Raw genomic sequence first — 17,009 nt, forward strand, 5'->3', positions numbered from 1 at the left:
ACCTGCATTTTTAACAGTCAATCTGGCTGACGACATGCCGCTTTGCCCGCTTCATGCTATGAAGCGACAACAAATCTGACGAGCATCCGGTCTCTCGTCCGTGAATCACGTGTTGCCCATCTATCCGTAGGTTAGTTATCTATAATAAAAGTGAGATTGAGAATTGATGATTGCTGGCATCTTTCAGCATACAAATCTCTCAGTACGGTCATGATAATGACTATGTGACTTGTCACGGAGGAATTTCAAATGCACCATCGTGTCGTATAACTGAATATCTCAATGTCTTCGGCGGGGTTCGTACTGCTCCTCTCGTTCCCTACAAATGTAATGGAAAAGTTAATGCATAACTTTCATAATATCACACTCATACACACAGACAGAGAAACACAATCAGTGATATCGCGATATAAAACGTAACTAAATAAGGCATCGCAAGTACTGTACAACCTTCGCTATTCATTTTGATACTACACCCTGACTAATATTCCACATGAAATGCTGCATAATAAAATGTGAAAGATCGTTTCAGCAACGTATCACCAATAGCTAAACCATGTAGTAATATAGAAACAGCATTCCGTGCACTACGAAGTATTTGCACTTTGACCGTACCACATTAGGGATGCTGTTTGGGGAATTCCTATACCTGCTGCGACATAGACCATAACAATTTACCCGATTTTGATTCTTACGCATTTTTGTATTCGACACGATTCGTGATCTTCGTCGCGGAATAACGAAATTCACTCTCTTCTGTTTGCACTCAAGTTTTGGCGATGCATCTCGCGACGAGGTAGCCGACACGGAAGAAGACCTGGTAGATTTTGATACGTTCAGAAGTCTGTCTTTCTTTGGAAATCTACGAAGTGTGGAAATACATTCATAAATACTTTCCGCTATCTTAAATGCGATATTGAGTAATTTCGTAATACCTGTATAACATTTGCCCAGCTGATATGTTCGCCTTTTCTCATCTCCCGTGTGTATCTTCGATAATGTGCTTCTCCAGAAACATCCTCGGTAGCTTGATAGCCTTTTCCTTCGTTACCACTCCAGAACAATGCTGTTGCGTATTCAAGACAGCGCACAAGTCTTTAATAGCACGGTTGGCCGTAAAGCAATGCTCATATGTCCGCGTGCGTCTTCTCTGTCTTTCGCAGCGAACCTTTGCACGAAATCCATCCACTATTTGGTTCCACATTCGTGTGGCTTTGAATGCATGGTTGCTGTGTTCCGGTGTTGAGACTTCGCTTGTTGCAGTGGTTTCAATCTGAGACGCCATTCCGTCGATTTGATGTTGGTAAGTCTCTAATCCCCAGGACAACTTGAGTATGAATGAAATCGTTTTGTCGCCCGTGACATATATATATAGCATTACAGTTGAGCTTTCGCGCTCATTATTTCAAACTGTGCTGTCGATTTGCGCGCACATTATACATCACAGTTTCAAGATAGAGCGCAATGTGCGATTCTGCGATACACATCGATACCCAGCTTCGTATCTACTTATGCAACTGTATGTGTCTGTTAATTACAATTCTTATCAGCAGGTGTCATTATAGGTGAACCTTGATATTGTCAGATAACAATGAAGGGGAACGCCACGCTGAGAAAATTCAGTATGAATGCCACTGTGTTTGTGAATCTCGGCATGCTACGAATAAACTGAGATTTTGTCAGCCCAGAATATCTATTTTCAACGTGATCAGATGGTTTCTCGGTCGTAATTTGAAATTTAAGTAGGATAAAAATGGGTTCGATATGTTATGACTCGGTAAGTGATGAGCAGCATGTTTATTACAACTTCATTACCTACTTTTATCCGATTGTGAATATGCGAACTCACGATTTGCAATTGATGGTGAACGGAAGTACTTGCCGTCTCCGTGGAAATGAAAGTGTGAATCTAGACAAAATATCTTATCGCGTGGTGAAGTGTGACATCCGACAGTGTTTCCAATCGTTAAGAAGGCCTCCCTTCATCTGTCAAACTATCAACGCGTTGGAGTACATCCTGTGTATTGAGTTGTTCAATCGACCGTGTGGGCGTGTATTCAATCGTCCACCGTGTTGTGGACAATGAGTAGGCGGAGCACACCCCCCGCAATGGGCGCTTATTTATGCATCATGCATATTGTCTACTGTCCACAACCGTAACTTGGGTTGAGTAGATATTAGAGATGCACTGACCCGGATCCAATCCTGTTCGATAAAATAGAATCCTGATCGTTACCGGACCCTGTTTCAGTCTCAAATGTTAAATCCGGAACTAAAATTATCCTGCACAAGGTTGAGCAGGAGCCATTCAACAATGACCATCTATTGCCAGTGTCAGGTCTCTATTGTGGTCGAAATTTCTTTAATTACATCATGGCAATACATTGAAGTGTGCTATTAGAGATTTTAAAAAAATTATGATGCAATGATGAAGCCAGTCGAGTCCAAGTTAATACAAATCATCGAAGGAAACAAACAGAAAGTCACGTTCATGTAGTATAAATTTATAATCCTGTCCTGATCCGAATCAGGCAGTCGGGCAAAAACGTGAATCCAGATCCGATCATGTTAGAAAAAAACTCGCTGGATTCCAATCCGGTTAGAATCCAAAATCCTGATCGTGTTAATCTCTAGTAGATATATTGTTTATGAAATTTACATCGTTACGCCGGGGTACTCGTTTGTTGCCTTGCATGCCTCTGATTTACATGTTTCAGGCGGAGGCGGGTGTCTGGTTGAAAGACTTCATCTAGTACAGTGGTTCTTAACCTTTTTTCCTCCAGCGCCCCCTTTCAAAAATTATCGTGCTCCAGCGCCCCCACCTCATATTGTAAGGACTGTTATAAAGACAACGGGTAACAGGGAGCACTTTGTCAGCCCCCCTAAAACGATTGTCTTGGGCACCCATAGCGTGATAAACGAAATTCATGAGAGGGCTTGGCCACCAAGAACCCCGTCGCGTGATTTCGATGGTCAGCAAAGTTTGTGTGCCCTGGTTGCCCTAGGAGCCAAAATTTTCTATAATGCATGAATGAAATAGGTTGGAATTGCATATATATGTTACTATAAACTTTTTATTTTCTCAGCCCACGTAATCAGATTTACCAGTAGCGCTGAGTGAGCTGTTGCATTGGAAATTGAAGGTCACGTAATTAATAATTGAACATATTTGGGCGTGCCCGTTGGTACAATTAAATCGTTACATGTTATTTTGTTACCTCTTGTCCGCTATATAGTCAAAAGTTATTGAAACGCATAAACGTATTAAACTGAAGTAAGCACGTGATTCAAAATTGGTATTTCGTCTCTGGCAAATAATTTTCTCTGATGGATGTTATTTGTCCTGTGGGGAGCAGTTTTCAACGACATGATAATTCGGCACGAGCGATTTAAGCACCTATGGACAATCCCAGCAAACACCCGATCTCCCACGGACTCACGGGTACGTCCATATTTATTCCCAATCGTCCCACGTCCTATTTTTAGTGACTGAGGACTTGCTCAGTAAGTCACAAATTGACGTCCAATTATGTAACTCCAGGTGACTACCAGAGGAAGTAACTTCAAGAATGTTCGTATGCCTATCACCAATGACCACTCCAGTGGATGTCATAATGATGGGGTATCTGGATAGCATACACATAGGAGTTGGTCAGGACATCCCTATTAGGATATCGTTTGAGTGATTTTTTTCTAATGTGGAATCAATGCGAAATGAAAGTTTTCTAAATGCACTAGCTCATGATTACATGTGAAATCCCCTGGAATGGAACCGTGATAGCAATGTCAATATGGAAATGACTTTTTCCATCGCACAGAACTTCACAAGACCGGTTATCGATCATCGTGGCCGCAATCTGTTAAAGAGGTCTGATATAATAATGTATGATGTCTTTGGAACCACAACATTTTATTATAGAGTATCTCATCCTCTATAATTTAATCATGATGTGAATCTTCTGTGCGATCGGTACGATCTTGAGAAATTCAATCAACCAAAACGCTATTGCAACACAATCTTCTTTCTTCTGTCCGGTGACGTAATCGATCGCACGTGGTTTATGGTTGATCTTGAACAGACGTGTTTACGGTAATGGTAATGGCGGATCGACTGAAATATGAGAGGGAATGGATTAGAAGGAAACGTTTGCGTCGTAGATTGTGGCCGCTGTCGTCAGTTCAGAGTCTTTTAGCGTCCAGGGCTATTTTGCTGGAACTTGGAAGTAAGATTGTGTTTTTGAGCATTGCGCATGAATTTTTCTTTCGAATGTGTGTGTTCAATCTGTGCCTAAAGATTGGTTGCAATTCGGTTGTGAATATTTTTATCACTATTTGACTGACCTATTTTCCGTGAACAGGGAAGGGGCATACCTGTGTAAATCATGTTTTTTTAGGAGTCTAAATATGGATAGTACCAGAAAAAATATTTTGTAGTAGTTTTCACTTCCGAGAGAGCTGCGGCTATCGTCCATTATTCGTGGATAATACTGTAAGATCATGTAAGTTGCTGTGATGAATTATGTCATTGGTAATTGCATCTCTTAATGACAATTAAGGGAGAACAGCAATGTTTTTAGCTGCCAAGCCATTCCCGATCAAAAGCTCGAAATGGAGTTCAGCCTAATCAGCCACCAGAAAATTGGTCGAAACAATATATAAGAATACTATATAGAACAGGTATGTTCTACTATCAAAGTGCTAGGAATGGATTGGTACCGGTAGTCGCAGTATTTTCCAGACTTGTGGGCAAAGGCCGATTCGAAAGTTTAAGAAGCTCTGTATACAAGTAATGTGGACACAGACTCGGATATCGGCACAAAACGAAGAGTTGAAGCGCCTGCGCGATTTGTGGAACAGAGTTCTGATTCTGGTGAATAGAACAAAATGATCCGAATTCGTGTCAATTAGTGTTACTAGTCAGACTTCATTTGGGTATTATGAAAATTTGTGATCTGAAATTTCGTACAACAACTGTTCAACGAACTCTCTGGTGTTATTACAGATGTAGATACCAACACAGTACCAAAATGCTATGCTGGTAAAGATTTAGGTCACCGTGCGGCACCTCGTCGGAAACAGACCAGCAGAAAGAAGCCTGATCGTGGGGTCACAGTTTGAAAACTAATAAATTCTGGTGAAGGTTGGCATCCTTCTTTAACTATTACAGTTGTTTGGATGTTGTTGAAGTAGATGTCAATCTTCTATTAGTTCAATCACTTGTCAAATCGTACCTTCGCAACTCTATGCGGGGAAGAGTGTAATCACAAATTGACGTGTACATTAGCTGTCATTAGCTGTAATTACTACACTGCTACAAAACAATGACAATGATCATATTCCTACTACTTCCAGATTGTATTTTAAGGATTTCATTAAGAATTGAAATGACGAGTTGATTTAATTTCCATTGAACATCATACTTGCATACAAGATATATATGATTCAACGCAATTGAGGTATTTCAATTCATTGCAGAGGAAGATGCGAACAAAGTACCGAAACGCTCAGCTGGTGAAGATTTGCGCAACTTCGTGCCATCTCCTCGTGTGAAAACGATTAGAGCACAGAAAACTTCATGTCAAGCTAGACACGAAGAGAAAAGCTCTGGTGGAGGTTGGGATCCGTCTTTTCTGATTATTGCAGCTGTTCATATTGATTTTATGCTCCAAATGATCGCAAGTGATATGTCTTCTTGGCTATCCCAATATAGCAAACCAGTCACATGTGTGTCTAAGTCCGCATGCGGCCCGCGAGGTCATATTTTGCGGCCCGCGACGTGATTTGAGATTTCAGAAGAAAGCTAAGAAAACATTTTGAAATGCTGAAATTTACGCGTAATGGCTCAAACACTGCCAAGACCGAGACGCTTAGAAAACGGCTTAGGGAAGTGGTTCAGAAACTGGGGTGCGCTCCCCCATTGTGGGGGCGTAAAAGCATCTGAAAAACGCGGAGCTGTGGCCAACTGAAAATTTTTTCGCGCTCCGCGCGATTTACATCGAATTCAAGTTATAGATGTTGCTCTGTGTATAATCAGGAATTTATAGAGAATTCTCTCATCAACATTCATAACCTTTCATGCCATCGAACCATCCGTTGGGATTGTTAGCATTACGGATGCATTTTGTGATATGACGATAAGGGGGAGGGGATTGTTCAGTTTTATAAAGGGGGCATGTCTAAAAAGGTTTGAAAACACTAGCTTAGGGCTTCACCACAAGATCAAGCTTTAAGTGGAGATGGTCTTACTGCTAGTACCGTATCTCGCTACCCCCAAAAAGCGTTTCCAGGTATCGTGCACAGCACAGAGCTCAAAATAACATGAAATTGGTGACAGCGATTCTTTGTTGCATTTGTATTCCTTTAATAATAAAATATTACTTCTTCTGTGGTCACTATACCACACCCATCGCCTATGTTAGGTAGCACAGCGTTGTACTGACGAAGAGTTTTAAAATGTGGTTGCCTACTTTATATCGATTTTGAAATCCTGCGGCCCGCGGCCGATATGAAATTTGAAAAATGGCCCGCGACCCGTTTTGAGTTGGCGACCCCTGGTCTAAGTAATGTATCTGAAAGTAGTAGGTTAAGTGGTAAGTTGTTTTGATTCACCAAGTTGATATGCATAAGACTGCTTATAGCGTATGACACGAATTGATTTTTTCCAGATTACGATATGGGTCTAAGCTCGAGTCGTGATGCCACCAAGACAGAAAATCGATTCGAGCAACTGGATTTCATTCGTGAAGACATCCATGGTATTTCTTGAAACATTGAGGGCTTACGTGGAGACGTCGATAGTCTATGTCGGCAAATGAAGAGTAATGAAACACTTCTGCTACAATGCATGCAGAAAGTAGAAAATTACGTTCGCAGAAGTCCTGGTTCGTATAACCAAACTCGAATAAGGATCGATGAGATTCTTTCCGAACCCTTTCAAGATAGCGAGGATCTGGAATCATTCATGAATGAGCGATTGAACACGGAGTAAAGGAGGTCTAAAATGGTAAGGGAACGTATACCAGTAGTTCTCAAGAAGTTTTACAGCTTGGGACACACTAGGATAATATTTAACAATCCCTACGTACTTAAAAGGATTGGCATTGCAACACTATGACGTATTATTTCTCTTAATCCAAGTACGCATTATTGACAACACGGCATGAATGATTTCATCAAATACCTTTTGCAACTGGGCTTTTCGGAGTGCAGAACTTATATATTGCAGCAAACAATACGTTCATGAAGGAACATCTCTACAGGCCGGGAATCTTTCATTAGTGTTCTGTCATTCGGTTGTTTTACAGCTGATTTTGTGGGTGTGTACCGTAACCATGCGTTGTTTACTGCCGGTTGCGACTCCTTGTACTTGTCATTACTACGTCACAATGACTAAATTATTACTATATTTCAAGCTTGGTTAACCTCATACTGGTGTTAGCGTTGAAGCTGCACCAGCTCATGAAACAAAATGAGCCAATATGACCGGAGCTGAACAGGGAAAACCTTGCAAACTCTACTCGCAAATCCGTGCAGAAGTCGGTGCTATCAAGCTTTGGTCCATTTATGAACGTTGCCAAATTTATTCCACTCTGAGCTTCTTGACCGACTCTCTAGTTGATAAGCTTCTAGTCCCTTAATTTTGTTTTGCAAACTGTTGTAGCTTCCTAAATTCGACTGTTGACAGTGTGACTTCGCTTCAAACATGCTGATTGCTTCAATTTTCTAGGTATCGGCAATGTCTTCAATTGAAGGGAGAAACTTGAGTCAAACAGTTATAAGAATATATTACCGAGTGGGAATCGACACTGTGTGGCAAGGGATTCAACCGTAAAGAGAAGGCATGGATCGAGCGGTCCATGTATAGAATGATTTCCTGTGAGTTGAACGATACATAACTAATTGGGATATCGATCAAACCAAGGGTTCTCAACCTGTGGGGCGTAAGAAATACCTTATGTATACTATTAGATCAGAGGTGGGCAACCTGCGTCAGTGCGGCCTCATGCGGACGTAGAAGGGAATTTGTGCGGCCGTCGACGGCTAATTTAATTAGTATGTGTCGGCTGCCGTTGACATGCAAATTGGAATTACGAATTCACTTCCGAATTTTCGAGAGATGTTAATTATAATCTTGAAATTTTCTTCGCTTTCTGGGCAATTCAACAAGACTTAATTTTCGATTTTAATGCAGCAGCGCCCTGCTCAATCTGTGCCTGAATGGGAGTCGTCAAGAAATAACAATTCATTCGCGGCTCTGAAAGTTTTCGCGCCCCGCGCGACAATATGCACTTGTGGCAACTACTGATAACATTGCCACTCGCAATTTCGGTGCGTACAATAGGCCATTGTGAAAAGTAGAATAGTCCGGAGGTCACCGGGAATGGATATGGACAGTTTGCCATAGGTATTTTGCGTCCAGATCGTTCATTGCGGCTATGCCTATATACATAAGTAATCGAAATGCGGCCATGATTAGCAAAAAGGTTGCTCACCGCTGTATTAGATGATGAGCTCTTTGACATGACGATAAATGCAAGGGTGGTCAGGGCGATGCAATCTTCAAGACCATCGCCAGGGGGGGCGTGTCAAAATAGATTGAGAACCGCTGGATTAACCGATAATCTCTTTTCAGTTGCCTGCTGCAAAATCCACTCTTCAACAACACAAGCAGAATATGAAGTCGCCGTAAATTCTCTGTTGCGCCATGCCCCGGAAAAAGTAAAGAAGTTGAAGGTATGCGTCAATTAACCTCGTATGAAAACCAGATGGTGTCAAGATAGTAATCGTTGGTACTCAAGTAGAAATAATGTCATTGGTTTCCTCCTAATCAAAACTAGCGATTAACATGGTAAAGTCGACTCTGCTTGAATCGTACACCAGATAACCGCTTTATTCGGCCAAATTATGACTTGAAAATTGCATGTAAAAACTCTAGTCAATTTTACGAAAGTGAGCGAAACCAAATTGCAAATGAAGCAGAGTCAAATGTATGTCCAAACTGAAATTGAAGTATAAGTAGCGATTTACAGGGCATGTTGAACCTATTTCAATTAGGAGAATGACGAGGCAGTTTCGCTTCATAATTCCTAAAACTTCAGGAGTGGCCGCCTGAGATGGAATATCCTATTGTTCAAACTCATTTTAATTGTTAAATTCTCAATAGTCTACTGACACAACCATATTGGCGTATAACTGGTATGATGTTATTTTCCAGAAAAGACATTTTGTTGCTGTTTATAACTAGCATGCAGTAATTAATTGCACCAGACCGATTACGGTTGCACGATAATTTGACTAAACCTGAAAAAAGTTCTTGAAGGGCCGTGTAGTTCCGTTACTGTCTAAAAGGGGTCTGGGAAGACAAAAAGGTTGAGAACCACTCATTTAATACATAATTCGTATTGATGGATATGTAGCGGTTTAGAAGACATGCTCAATATACTTCAAGTAGGAAACTACATTTTATCAAGTGTCTCTTTCATAAATATAGTAGTCAGCGTTGGGACTCCAGTGGAAGTAGATGTAACATAAACTTATAATGAAGAATATGTAGTGATGTACGTACGAGGCATGTAGAAACTACAATTGGTAATTGAATTTGAAAGGTACTGAAGTAGTTCTATTTTAGTAGATTTAGTGATAATTTAGTCACATTCTTTCAACATGTATAATGGTCCAAATATAAGTAGTCAGCGTAAGTACTCAAGTAGTTTAATTAGTATTAACATAAATTTCTATCAAGTTAGTGATTCCCAAGTAATGAAAAAATCATTTCTAGTGGAAGTTGATTAGTACTTGCGTAGTTTAAGAAAGGTATTCGTCGAACATGTGTAGATGTGGTTAGTTTCAAGTAGACGTGTAAGTAATACGCATCTATAGTGACCTATTTTAAGATCTTTCCAAAGCGTAGTACATCTACTTCAAGTGAAAGTAGACAACGTGAAGAATCCGCTAACACTGCTGTATATATTTCAGGCACAAGCATCGAAGAAATGAATTGTTGGAGCCACTCATGATTGCCGAAGAGCAATAGGCGCCCAACATAAACGAGCGGTGCATTGATTTCGTTCATGCTCATTTCAATTTTTTTGCCATTTGTTATATACCTGTGGTACTATTCTTTTATTCCGAGGCCGCGCAAACCTCTCGAGTTTTCCCAACAGTTGCTGTGTCTTGGGCACTTTTATTTATTTGATACTTTTTTACTTCAACTATGTCATTAGTTTTAAGTGCTCCTGCCTCAAAGCAGTTGCTGTGCCTTGAATTACTGTGACACCTTGTATTATTTTAATACTAGTGATTTTTTTATGTGGGGTGTTTGTTGTCAATAGTTTCCAGTTTTCCTAGCAGTTGCTTTTGTTTTTCTGTGATGATCGTGTGGCTTCTTTTTGACCAGTTTCATTCCCGCACCCACCTAATATACGCATTGCCTGAGCTGATGTTGGATCCAATGTTGTCAGTCTTGAGGTATGAAATTCAGATGATCAAGTAGTGCTCCATGTGGCTCTTGAGAACATGTACGTAGGGAGCCACGACACGTCTACAGTAGGTCAAAGAAGTCCATAGGGCAGTGGTCGGGAACCTTTTTCGTCCGAAGAGCCATATTGACCCTATATTTTCCATTCTAACTCCCAAAGAGCCATACATGTCAATCAACTACTACGTCACAATTGAAAAAATCGTGACGTCATGGTAGTGCAAATTCGAAACCTTTACATGGAATTCGTCGTTTACACCGTATTTTCTCTGTAAAACTCGTACTTATCATACTGGTTGCCTTATTTGAGTAATGAGTATGCGAAACTTCAGTTACATAGATCCTTTGCTAGTTATACATTTTTAATTGTATTGCACTGAGAGGCATATGATATTTTTCGAAGCTTAAGACAATTAACATTTAAATTTCCAACATATGTAGACAACAGTAAAAGTATGAAACTACTTTTACACGCTTTTTACAGATAATGCGTCTTTTGGTGTTGCATGGTATTCGTGATGGCTTTGTAGTCTGGTTGAAGTTAAGCTTCATACAAAATTCGAGACTTTCGTCAGTGATACGAGATCGTAGGTTCGTCTTGATGCTATTCTCAAATGCGAGGACCCATGATGACATACGTAGCTGGAACCAAACATGGTCACTATACAGCAGTATACATACCCACTGTAATGTGTGATGCGTCAGTGAGGTGGGGTCAGGAGAGGCAAGTGAGGCAGTGCCTCACCTGTCTACTAGATTTTGAACATTTCTACCACCAAAATCACGCAAATTGGCTATTTATTACTCGAAAATAAAGCGTGAAAGGAGAAGTAAGGCATAATAGGTGAGGCAAGGCCGGGCAATGCCTTACCCGTGATAGCGCAATTGATCGTAAATATCAAAGAATTTACAATAACTGATATTAATCTAATGTAATTGTGGCACTGATTCCGATTCGGTTTCTGAATTCCCAAGGTATTCGGCGGTAACAAAACGTTGCGCCACGCGCAGCGACTAGAAAGCTTCGTTATCAGTCAAGAACGTGGATAGCTGTGGCGTTGTTTCTTGAATTTGTAATTGTGAATGTCACTTCCACGGCAGTTCATTTCTCGCCGTAGATCAGGAAGACAATGTGTATTTGAAAACTGCATTGTGATACAGGCGCCGCCATGTCTGCTATTCTCTTTGATCAATCAACGTATCGTGCAATCCAAGATATCGTGGCGGGTACATCGAATTTGGGAATGATATTGGTCGCCGACGCCACAGCAACTTAAATTTGAGGATTTTGAAAAATCCGCCCGAACCCCTAACCCTGAATACGCCACTACATTAACCTCTCAAAGACTATTCATACTGTGCTGTGCTGTGCTGAAGACTTAATGACAATTGTGGCTGCAATATTGATAAATTAAGCACAAAAATAAAAATCTTGCAAAGAGCCATATCTCATGCCCAAAAGAGCCATATATGGCTCGCGAGCCATAGGTTCCCGACCACTGCCATAGGGAGTCGCGGCAAGGCCAAAGTTAGTCAGACACATCCATAGGGAGTCGCGTCTCCTCCAGAGTAGGTCAGATGCGTCCGATGGGCGTCGCCACATGACCACAATGGGAAATGTACGACTCACTGAGGAAGCATACAGGACGCCTCTAGTAGTCGACAAATCCACTCCAGGGAAGTAACACTGGGCGTCCTGCGTCTTTTCCGCAGGAAGTCAACTGGACATCGGGTGTTTGCTGGGATTAGACTTATATAGCCTACATCGAAGTTTACGCTCAACATAAGGGCAATCCTCTTCAGCTAAGGTTTTCTCGCTGACGATTTTTTGACACACTTCTCGGAGTCCCATATTCACCGGAACTTCATATGCCTTAGTGCATCATGGCGTGGTAATGGCCGAAGCCGAAATGTTTGTTTCTATTTTCTCTAATTATGCGTATTCTTCAGTGGGGGAGTCGTAAAAACATGATGTTCAATTTATGTTCATTCACCGAAATAATGTAGGGCACACTTCGAGCTAACCGATTGGGGGTTTGGGTTGCAGCAGTTTCGGTCTTGGTAAGAGGTCAGTTCAGTCGGCCTTTTTGGGACTTTGGTATTGGACATATTTCGCGTTTCAATCGCGCTCGACTATAATAAACAATATAATATTTGCGTGTGGTATATTCAGGGTCAAATCAAGGTTGTTATATCAACAATCGGGCGCAGTCTCATACCCTGTGGTTCGAACCCTCCCGAATTCACATCGGCGATTGGCAATACGGGGAAATTAATGGTATTGGATTTTGTCTTAGTGCTTTGTGTAACTATAAGTAAGTCAACGGAGAATTGGATGAATATATCTGCTCCCTTGAATTTAGTGCTCTACCCAGTTATTAATTTTAACATGAATGTATTCCAGACAAAGCAGCTCATATTATATAACGTTCATCGGAGGTTGTGAACCACAACACGAGATAGTATCATCCTTTATGATACGATGAAGAAATATTTGATGATTTAATTGGCGATCTAAAAGTACGCGCAATTCGTTTTATATGAATTATAATAACCCGCTACATTTATGCAAACATCGCCACGCAGCGCGACCAAAAATTTCGGGATTTGACATGTTTTATTGGATGTTAATTTGTTCTGAATACTCATTAAGGATATGTCCTACTACCACATAATCTACGACGAAGCCATTTTTCGTCAGCGCCCCCTTATCGCCCCCCTGAGCCCAGCGTCCCCCATATCGCCTGCTGAGCGTTTCTGCCCCCTTCAAAGTCGCCAGCGCCCCTTGGGGGGCGCTGGTGGCAAGGTTAAGAACCACTGATCTAGTAGTTCCGACTCCTGCTTATCTTTTCCTTTCATCGGAATCTTGTGGCGTTTTTCGACTGTGAAAGTAAAATTAAACTGAATCCACAAATTATACACTTAAGCTATTCCACGTTAAACTTTTGTTGTCATGCCATTTCCACACTACCAGAAGATATGAGTCATTGGATATTTATGTATGATGTTGAGTATGCCTTTCACGGGTTGTTCTCCACGCTGATAGTATAACCCAAGGTAGTGATTGGCTAAAATGCTAAACGACGGCCATGGAAAGTGCGGATCCTGTATGTCTAAAGGATAAATAACTCTTGCGCGAGTAGGAGGAATTAGTTTCTCGCATCGATATAGCTAGGGGACAACTTTTTTTTTTAAAACATAGCTTTTTATTCAGCAATCATTCAATTAAATTTCGGATATATCTGCAGAAATTAGATAGTTCAAAGTTCATTTTGCAGCGTTATGTATTGTCTTGAAAATCCGCGTCTTCGATTTGATATGAAACAGTGCCGAAAGGCCATTTCCCCGAAGATAGGTGGAGGCGAAAGTAATATGAACGTGTATCGCTTCCGACGACATCTTTTGGTGCGATCGCAACATGTATGGCACCAAAATTGATAAACAGAGTTTTTAATGAACATATCACGTCCAGCCTCGTAATTTCGATCCAGCATCTCATCCTGAAGATATGCTGGTCGAGTGCGGCCGTAGAGTGAAATTCGTGAAGCCGTTGACACGTAATTCAACTAGTATGTGTCAACGGCCGTCAACATGAAGATTGTGTTTACGAATTGACTAGCGAGTTTGTTAACGATTTTATTTAATCCTGAAATTTTCTTCGCGCTATGCGCGATTCAATGCGACTTCATTTTTCGATTTTGCCGTAGCAGCGCCCTTTTCCGAGCCCTTCAGTACAGATGTGAACAGCAGAAGAAACTGATGTGTCCCATAAAGAATACCAACTTGAAATCGTCTGCTCTTCGCGAGAGAAATTTGATTCTGGCACGTTTGGGCGATTCCGATCTCTTTCCACTATGCCAGTGGTTTACGGAACCCGGCGGACCCCTCGAGTTTTTTTTGTTTTGATTGGGGGTATTCATGGTGTTTATCGACTACAACGGTCATTTACACCAGGCCGATTTTCTGCATTTTTGATGCCGTATTTGCCGACTTGTAGCACGGCCCACTCCTAGGCTTTTTGTAAGGCACCGCTTACGTGGATGAGGTGGCGAGGAGGAGCCTAGACAAACCTCAAACACTTAGGTAGAAATTCCGAAGTATTTGGTAAAATTTAGCTCAATTATCGTGCCACCGCTATCTGACTTGTGCAAATAATAACTGCAGGCTAGGCAGCAATAAAATGAATTTTACTGAAAATAACAGCATACTATTTATGTAGAAATTGGAAAGACTTTTATTATTTTTAGGCGAATTTTGCAGCTGCATTTCTTGAAATCGGCGGGCGTGTATTGGAAATCCGCGTTGTCGATTTGATATGAACGAACGCTGATAACCCATTTCTTTTGTGGCGAACGTAATATGAACGCGTATGGGCCACCGCTTCCGACGACACCTTTGGATGTGATTGCAATATGGCATCGAAATTGAGATTTTTTCTAATGAACATACCACGTCCAGTCTATAGTTATTTCTATCCAGCAGCTCATCTTGAAGTTATTCTGTAACAGCGGTTATGTATATCAAAGGAGAAAATTGATTTTTGCAAACAAATCTTTTCCAAAACCCAAACAAAACATGTCTAAACAGTAGGGATGGTGTGAACCTCTGAAAGGTTCGGGTTCGCGTGAACGCGAACCTTTTTGAAAGGTTCTGTGTGAATACGAACGTGAACCTCGTGACGTCACGTGACGTCATATTGCTAATTCCAACCCTATCTTCCAATGAAGTGATAGCCTATATATATATATTAATGTACACGATACCTAGCGAAGACTCGGTCGACATAATGCCACAATGCTGAAGTACATATCGGCGTTTTCAACGTCTCTAAATGTATCAACAGCGGTAATCAAAGGATATAATAATAGCGTAAAATCAATAAATTCCGTCGCTTTGCCAACAATTTCAACGAGGACTTACCAATGAATATAAGCTTACGCCTTAACGGTCTTAGCCAGACCGGACAATGTGTTCGGAGTCTGGGTATTGCTACATTGATATTGAGCAGAGTTTACATCGGGTTTTTATACTCGCTACCGATATCACAAACAACAACAAGTTATGCAGCAGTAACAAGCACCTTAATCGCACGGATTTGGTTTTAATGATACGGTAAAGATATGAAGTCAAGATTGACCCCGTACCCCGTTTGATTTTTTACATCAGAAGACGATATCAATGTTATTGATTGGTTGAATAAGCATCATATCGCTCGTGATGTTGTATGATTGCGGGTCAAGCTCAGAGCAGAGAGTCACTAAATATTCACAAACGGAAAGCTGGTTATTTCGAGAACATTTTTGCTACAAAGCAACTAAAACTTTTAAGGTTGTCGAGGTGCATGTTGCATGCTCGTTAAGCGTTGATTTATTATGCTGCCAGCACCATGCAGATGGAGTGACCCGCAGTTGAAATGCAATAAATTTGAGCCAAAGATCTCATAATGAAGTGAAAATGACAATTTACGAAAAGGTTCACAGTGCAGAACCTACCAAGGTTCTGTTGTGAACGCGAACCTCTAAATTTCCGAAGTTCACACACAGAACGCGAACGTGAACCTCACGTTCACACCATCCCTACTAAACAGCAATATGTTTGTATTAGTCGGTACAATGAGTTCGCATATTATAACGTTTCATCTCAGACGGCCTTCTTTTGTGTGAGTCCTGAAATTTTTGAAGTTATGAAGCAAAACTGCCCCGTGATCTCTCTAATTAGAAGAATAAAAATTAGGTTATGAACCATTTTGCAAATTTGGTAGTTTCGGGGAGCCACTGAAAATGCTTCTAGGACTCCCGGTTAAAAACCACTGCACTATATTCACAATCCTGATGGGAGGTCAAGAATAAATTTTCGAAAATACTCCCTCCATCAGCAATACCGATGAATCTGATCACGTTGAGCAATAAACGTATCGTCGAATCCAAGATTTCTCGGCGGGTACGTCGAACTCGGAAGCGATATTGGTCGCCGGCGTGACGGCAACTTAGATTTGAGGTTTTTGAAAAGGGGGTCTGAGCCCGTAACCCTGAATATGTCTTTGTATTGACCTCTAAAAGACATCTTTCTACTACCGAGAATAATTATTCTGGTCGTGATGAAGATTTAATAACATTTTGCTGCAATATTTAATAAATTTAGCACAAAAATGGAAATTTGGCAAATAGCCATAACTTGTACCCAATCGAGCCATGCATGGCTCTAGAGTCTAGAGCCATACATTCCCGATCTCTGCTCTAAGTACTGTTGCCGTATGGTGCTGTGTACCGTCGCTGTCTGGAGAAGAGTGTACTTTTGACTAATCGTAATATTAGACCTAATCAAAAGCCTCTTCACATCCGTTGGTTGAGAATCATGACATATAGACCTCAGAGATGAGCATGGATTAGGATTAGGTTTTGAAAAAACAGGATTTGTGAAATTTTGTCGGATTTGGATTAGACATTTTTTTCAGAACGGATTAGGATTTGGATTGGATTTACCTATTTTCTGGGAGATTGAAATGTCGTGTTGCGAATGGCGACAAACTATA

At 41.0% G+C, this 17,009-nt stretch overlaps 1 long non-coding RNA gene across 7 annotated transcripts; it reads left to right on the forward strand.

Moving 5' to 3' along the window:
* Positions 1 to 3,671: 3,671 nt before the first annotated feature.
* LOC145435775 (uncharacterized) lies at positions 3,672 to 10,439 on the forward strand. 7 transcript variants are annotated; one of them, XR_013914013.1, is made up of 7 exons: positions 3,672 to 4,499; positions 4,557 to 4,870; positions 5,476 to 5,613; positions 6,666 to 7,003; positions 7,727 to 7,875; positions 8,633 to 8,733; positions 9,976 to 10,439. It is a non-coding gene; the product is annotated as an uncharacterized LOC145435775 (long non-coding RNA). The 7 variants fall into 7 exon arrangements; XR_013914014.1 differs by having other exon boundaries at positions 4,566 to 4,870; XR_013914011.1 differs by adding an exon at positions 5,003 to 5,140 and having other exon boundaries at positions 3,673 to 4,870.
* Positions 10,440 to 17,009: the final 6,570 nt, after the last annotated feature.

The sequence above is a fragment of the Botryllus schlosseri genome, chromosome 3, assembly GCF_051294905.1.
Source record: "Botryllus schlosseri isolate E-star chromosome 3, Bs_hap1, whole genome shotgun sequence".
In the NCBI taxonomy this organism is placed as follows: Eukaryota; Metazoa; Chordata; class Ascidiacea; order Stolidobranchia; family Styelidae; genus Botryllus; species Botryllus schlosseri.